Source organism: Hordeum vulgare, chromosome 6H (assembly GCF_904849725.1).
Source record: "Hordeum vulgare subsp. vulgare chromosome 6H, MorexV3_pseudomolecules_assembly, whole genome shotgun sequence".
NCBI classification, from domain to species: domain Eukaryota; kingdom Viridiplantae; phylum Streptophyta; class Magnoliopsida; order Poales; family Poaceae; genus Hordeum; species Hordeum vulgare.
This window is the reverse complement of record NC_058523.1, coordinates 332,926,002-332,933,833: the sequence shown is the minus strand read 5'-3', so window position 1 is coordinate 332,933,833 and position 7,832 is coordinate 332,926,002.

Sequence of the window (7,832 nt, the reverse complement as noted above, 5' to 3'; positions counted from 1 at the left end):
GAATCCAAAATGGCTTTAAAAAATGTTCACCATGTCTCATAAATGGCAACAACATACGAGAGGTGAATTATAATTTCATAAAAAATTGGTATTTTCAATAACTCAACTAAGCTACTAAAAATGTCAAATAAAAGCACTATAATTATTTTAGTTGTTTCAAAAATGTTGAAAGTTTTATGGGAGTTAGTAATATTTAGTTAATATCCCATAAATTATTTCAGGGTTTTTGCCCAAATAAGTAAAACAAACCACATGAAATATAACATAGAAATAAAATAAAAAGGGGGAAGTCTACCTGGGCCTTACGTGTTAAGTGGTTGCCCAACCCACCACCGGCTCCCTCCCTCTCGTCTTCCTCCTCTACCGGTAGGCAGTGGAGAGCAAGGTCGCCGCGCCACGACCGCACGACACGCCGGCACCAAGTTGTATGCCTGCGTCCCCAGGCCAGCGCGACGATGCGGTGTTAAGCTCCCTGAGCATCGTACCAATCCATCCCGCTCTCATTCTTCCCCTGCTCGCTCCTTCTCTCCTACTCGCCATGGCCGCGCGCAGATGAAGCTCGCCGCCATAGCGCCGCTTCCCCAGTCGCTCCCCTAGCCCATGTCTAGCCCAACAGCTCCGCCTCGAGGTGCTTCTGCTCCCCGCCAAGTCACGTGACGCCAAACGCCCCTAGTCGCCGCCCCGAGGGCTTCTTCCACCTTCGGTCAGCAACGATCTCCGCTGGCATTTGTCATCACCAGGCCATCCCCGAGCCAGCTTTGAACGACTACAACCTTGGAGTGAGCTTGCGGATCCATTCTCCATCTATCCCCTATCAATAGCTAGCCGTAGTCTCGGATTGCAGAGAGGCCTAAGGAGGTCTGCCGCATGACCTCGACGCCGGCGATGCGCTGGTGCCCCTCAGGTCCAGCCAGTGCCCGCGTTGGGTTCACGTTCTCGCGTAGTGCACATAGGTGGCCTCAGGTGGGTAATCCACCCCCTGTGGCGTCGGCTTCGAGCTCACCCGAGCTCCGGCAGCTGCATGGGTCGACGCCGACGAGTATTCCGGCGCCAACGTGTCCAACTAACCCTGTAGATGGCTGCGGCCCAGTGCGGGCATCACTTTGGTAAGCCCCCACGTGCCCAACTGCTCCCTTTAGCGTATTTCCGGCGACAAACCACTGCCGGGTTGATCACCACCGACGACAGCCGACGTGTCCTGTCATTAGGGACTAAACCCCCTAACTAATAGGCCTAATACACGCTGACAAGTGGGCCCTAGCTGGAGTTAAACCCAGGGTCAAGTCAGGATTAACCCCTAAGTCTATGACATGGGGACCCCACGTGTGAGTGACACAAACCAGCCCTGGGTCACTGACCAGTGGACCCCATTGATCAGGTTTGACATGACAACGGCTAGCTGACCTGCTGAGGTCATGTAGACACAATGCTGACGCATTTAATCTATTTTCCTAAATAGAAATAAGTCTTGTAATTCAAGAAAATGTTTAAAACTTTGAAAATTCATAAAAATTAATGTGTAACTCACATTGAAATAAATTATATATGAATAGTTATCAGAATAATCCAAGGAATCCATTGGTGTTATTACCATGCATGCTAGAACAAGTTATACCTGCTGATAAGGTCAAATCAATTAAAAGGTATTTGAAATACCATATATGGAGTTTGAATTTGAACTCTAGGTTCAAACCAACTTCAATTAAATCTAATGCTAGTAGCATTACATCATCCAATTCATATTGTCATGCATCATATTGTTGCACTTGTTTTGTATTGATTGTTACTTTATTTGTATTGTGAGAGGCTCTGCTCCGCACGATACTTACGAGTATTGGAACGAAGAAGAGATTCCTACTGTTGATCGTCAAGGCAAGAACACCTTTTGAACATTCCGATACAATCTCATATTCTCGCTCCTGCTCTCATTTATTGCATTAAGACACAAAGTTTCAAATGTTACTTGTTTCTGTAGTTGAACCCATTCATCTGCATGACTTGTGATTGTCACAGTAAATAGCTAAACCAAGAAACCTAGCATACCTAGTAGATGCTTGAGCCATGATGTGCCTTACTTCGCTATGCTTGCTATGCTTAGAGTTGTGTCACGTCTGATTCATCTGGATGATGAACCAGAGTGAATGAATGTGTTCTGGTGACAAAAGTTAAATGTTGAACCTACTTTGGTAAATGTATCGATGAGAGGCTGTGTAGGAGTACATGGCGGATTGCCTCATTGGAAACGCTCTTAGGAATTGTGTTCCATGTATGTGATCCAAGACTAGCTACTACCACACATTGGGTTCCGGTAACTCGACCCCTCTCGTGTTATTAATCTCCTAGTACTTTGTCCAGGAGTTGCAAGTAGTTTCTGGTGTTTGTAGCTTATGTTGTGGGTCGTGCATAGCGCTGACCTTAGGGGTGGGCTATGACGTGGTAGGCATGTGCCATTGTGTACCAAGTGGCACCCAAATGGTGGGCTTGGGAACCCTGCACACTTCGTTTGAGGCTGTAGCGGAAACTTCGGCCGGACTTCTGTTCGGGTTCAGTCTCAAATAGGCGATAAACCCAGACTAGGTGCGTGTGTGGTTAACAGTCGTGGCCGACTCCCTCGCTGGGCTTCCACTTGAAGGATGGCGAGGTGCATGATGTGCATATGGAGTTAAGTGGCGAGAGCGTGTGTGAGAAAGTACATCCCTGCATGACTACTTTTTCAGACACGCTCTCGCTAGTCTTGATACTTTTTCACATGGCGATAAGTGGCGAGGTACATGTCTTCGAATATTCGCTTCCTCGGATATGGACTACTTGTAAACATATGGTGCTCATAGATAACTTTAATGGTTACCCATAAAAGTATCAAGAAAAGAGTGAGTATCGGGGATGGCATTCTCATAGGAAGACAGGAAAGAATCCATGGTAGTGTATTGTTGTAGTGATAGGGGACTCGTGTATGCTTTCTCAAACTTGTTCAAAAGTACTCGTGGTCATAGTACAGGTTAGCCAAGAGTCAAAGCTAGCTTGCTGCATGAACCCCACAAATCCCCTTGTTGATACATGTGCATGAGTAGTTAGATCTGATTTAATGTCTTCTTGAGTACTTTTGTAGTCATGTTTGCTTAATAATTGTTGCACACGACACCCACGGTCCGTCAGGTGGGTTTTATCGAGATGTTGACGAAGGAGAGTAGTTGGTATCCCAACTGCGTCCTAAACCCTTGGGAAAGATTATATATAGTCAGGATGTGCTCCTCTTTTATGCTTTCACTGCCTATACTTAGACAGCCTTATGATTCTGCTTGGTTTGTAAAACTTGCTTGTATGACTTGTGTGTTGCGTCATGAGACCCCTACCTGTATGAACATATTATGCAAGGCTCTTCTAAGCCTTCTAAATAAATGTTGTGATGTTGTATGGTTATGTTCTGATGGCATTGTTGTATCTATGCATATCGGGCATGTGATGCCAACGTGTGACATGCAACGGTATGTATGGGATTCGACCACCTAGTCGTGTGCTGCTACCTCTTGAGATTGCATTGGTTTTTTCCCTTGAAGAGGAAAGGGTGATGCAGCACAATAGCAGTAAGTATTTCCCTCAGTTTGAGAACCAAGGTATCAATCCTGTAGGAGCATTAAGACAAATCACCAATGTACCTGCACAAAAACAAACAAACTTGCACCCAGCGCTATAAAGGGGTTGTCAATCCCTTCACGATTAATTGCAAGGTGAGATCTGAAGGTGGAAAGTGCAACAAAGTAAAAGTGTAGAGCTGGAAATATGATGTGAAGTAGACCCGGGGGCCATAGTGTTCACTAGAGGCTTCTCTCATGATAACAAGTATTACGGTGGGTGAACGAATTACTGTCGAGCAATTGATAGAACCGCGCAAAGTCATGATGATATCTAAGGCAATGATCATACATATAGGCATCACGTCTGAGATAAGTAGACCGATACTTTCTGCATCTTCTACTATTACTCCACACATCGACCGCTATCCAGCATGCATCTAGTGTATTGAGTTCATAACGAACAGAGTAACGCCTTAAGCAAGATGACATGATGTAGAGGGATCAATTCATGCAATAGATATAAACCCCATCCTTTTACCCTTGATGGCAACAAGAAGATGCGTGCCTCGCTACCCCTTCTGTCACTGGGTAAGGACACCGCACTGTTTGAACCCAAAACCAAGCACTTCTCCCATTGCAATAATTATAGATCAAGTTGGCCAAACGAAACCCACAACTCAAAGAGAATTACAAGGATACGAAATCATGCATATAAGAGATTAGAGGAGACTCAAATAATATTCATAGATAATCTGATCATAAATCCACAATTCATCAGATCTCAACAAACACACCGCAAAAGAAGATTACATCAGATAGATCTCCATGAAGATCATGGAGAGCTTTGTATTGAAGATCCAAGAGAGAGAAGAAGCCATCTAGCTACTAGCTATGGACCCGAAGGTGTGTGGTGAACTACTCACGCATCATCGGAGAGGCAATGGTGTTGATGAAGAAGCCCTCCGTTTCCGAATCCCCCCTCCGGCAGGGCACCAGAACAGTCCCCATTTGGGATCTTGCGGAGACAAAAGCTTGCGGCGGCGGAAAAGTATTTTCGTGGCTCTCTCTGGCAGTTTTGGATTTTTAGTGAATTTATAGGCGGAAGAAGTAGGGCAAAGGAGCCACAGGGGGGCCAACATGCCTGGTAGGCGCGGCCCCCCAGGCCGCGGCTATGGGGCTTGTGACCTCCCCCGGGGTCCTTTGCCTTGGTTCTCAAGTTCCCCGCGTATCTTCTGTTACGGAAAAAATCTTTCCGAAGGTTTTATTCCGTTTGGACTCTGTTTAATATTCTTCTCTGAAAAGGGTTAAAAACACGGAAAAAACAGGAACTAGCACCTAGCACCGATTTAATAAGTTAGTCCCAAAAAAGATATAAAATAGCATATTCATGCATACAAAACATCCAAAGTTGACAAGATAATAGCATGGAACCATCAAAAATTATAGATGCGTTGGAGACGTATCAAGCATCCCCAAGCTTAACTCCTGCTCGTCCTCTAGTAGAGAAGTGATAAAGACTGAATTTTTGATGTGGAATGCTACCTAACATATTTGTCCTTTGTAACTTATTTCTTGTGGCATGAATGCTCAGATCTGTAAGATTCAAAACAATAGTTTACTATTGACATGAAAACAATAACCTTCAAGCATACTAGCAAAGTGATCATGAACTTTTGAAGTAACAAGGCCAAAGAAAGTTATCCCTACAAAATCATATAGTCTGGATACGCTCCATCATCCCCAGACAACGAATTTAAATCATGCACAACCCCGGTATTGGCCAAGTAATTGTTTTTGCACTCTTACTTTCTCAAACCTTTTCAACTCTCACGCAATACATGAGCGTGAGCCATGGATATAGCACTATAGGTGGAATAGAGTGTGGTGGAGGTTGTGAGGCAAAAAGGAGGAGATGGTCACATTGACTCGGCGTATCAACGGGCTATGGAGATGCCCATCAATATATATCAATGTGAATGAGTAGGGATTACCATGCAACGGATGCACTTAGAGCTATAAGTGTGTGAAAGTTCAAAAGGAAAACTAGTGGGTGTGCACCCAACTTGCTTGCTCACGAAGACCTAGGGCAATTTTGAGGAAGCCCATCATTCCAATATACAAGCCAAATTATATAATGAAAATTCCCACTAGTATATGGAAGTGACAAAACAAGAGACTCTCTATCATGAAGAACCTGGTGCTATTTTGAAGCACGAGTGTGGGAAAATATAGTAGCATTGTCCCTTTTCTCTTTTTCTCTCTTTTTTTGTTTGGGATCTTTGGCCTCTTTTCATTTTTTTGGTGGGCATCTTTGGCCTCTTTTTTTTATTTCCTCACATGGGATAATTCTCTAATAATGATGATCATCACACTTTTATTTACTCACAACTCAATACGTAGAGCAATGATGACTCCAAAGGAAATGCCTCGGGTAGTGTACCTGGATGTGCAATGATTTAGCTTAGCGTATGACGTTGAAACATCTTGCTAGCTATCTTACGATCATGCAATGGCAATATGAAAGTGACGGCACATGTCATGAGACGGAACGGTCGGAGTTGCATGGCAATATATCTTGAAACGGCTATGAAAATGCCATAGTAGGTAGGTATGGTGGCTGTTTTGAGGAAGCTATATGGTGGGTTTGTGCACCGGCGAAAGTTGCGCGGCACTAGAGAGGCTAGAAATGGTGGAAGGTGAACGTGCATCTATACCATGCACTCACATTAGTCAAGAAGAACTCATATACTTATTACGAAAGTTTTATTAGTAATCGAAACAAAGTGCTAAACGCATACTCCTAGGGGAAGGGTTGGTAGGTGTTAACCATCGTGCGACCCTGACCGCAACACAAAGGATGACAATCAATAAATCAATTATGCTCCGACTTCCTAACATAGCAGTTCACCATACGTGCATGCTACAGGAATCACTAACTTCAACACAAGTATTTCTAGACTCACAACACCCTACTAACATAACTCTAATATTACCAAATCCATATCTCAAAACTTAATTGAGAGGAACCAAACTTCTCTTTACTAATCAATGCACATGAATATGGAAGTTTTTATTATATCATCTTTGGATGCCTATCATCTTTAGGACTCTTTCATGGCACACGCCAACTACCAAGTTACTCAGAGAGCACTCTCAAAAAGATATAAGTGAAGATCGAGAGTTCTTATTTCTCCAAAATATGACACCGCCGTGCTCCAAAAAGATCTAAGTGAAGCATCAGAGCAAAGTTATCTAGCTCAAAAGGTATAAGTGAAGCACATGCGAGCTAAATTGCCTAACTCAAAAGATATAAGTGAAGCTCAATGAGTATTATAGAAAATTCACGATGAGTGCATGTCTCTCTCAAAAAGGTGTGCAGCAAGGATGATTGTGACACAACAAAAAAGAAAAGACTCCTATAATACACGACGCTCCAAGCAAAACACATATCATGTGGTGAATAAAAATATAGCTCTAAGGAACGTTACCGATGGATTGAAGACGAAAGTGGGGACGCCTTCCCGGGGCATCCCCAAGCTTAGGATTTTTGGTGTCCTTGAATTGGCTTGGGATGCCTTGGGCATCCCCAGGCTTGAGCTCTTTCCACTCTTTATCCCATTGTCCATGAGAACATCACCCAAAACATGAAAACTTCACAACACAAAACTTAAACAGAAACTCGTGATATCATTAGCATAAGAAAACAAACCACCACCTCTGTCTGTACTGTAGCAAACTTGATTTCTATTTATATTAATGTATTCTCACTTTTCCATGGCTAGTACCCCCCGATACTATCCATATTTTCATCAAAATAAGCAATCAACACAACAAAAACATAATCTGTCAAAAACAAACCAGTGTGTAGCAATCTGTATACTTCGTATACTTCTGGTATCTCAAAAAATCTGGACAATTACGACAATTCGGGAAATTGGCATATCAACCAGCAGAAAAAAGAATCAACTCAAAAGCTCTTTCTGGATAGGAATGAAGAATATTATCGTGAGCGCAAAGTTTCTATCTTTTTCAGCAAGATCAAACAACCATCACCAAAACTAGTCATAAAGGTTTTACTTGGCTCAAACACAAAAAGAAACACAAAAAACACAATCATAACAGAATTATGATGGTGTGTACGCAACAAAACAGAAAGCAAAAAAGCAAAGATAAATTCATTGGGTTGCCTCCCAACAAGCGCTATTGTTTAACGCCCTTAGCTAGGCATAAGGCGATAGAATCAAGTATCGTCGTCTT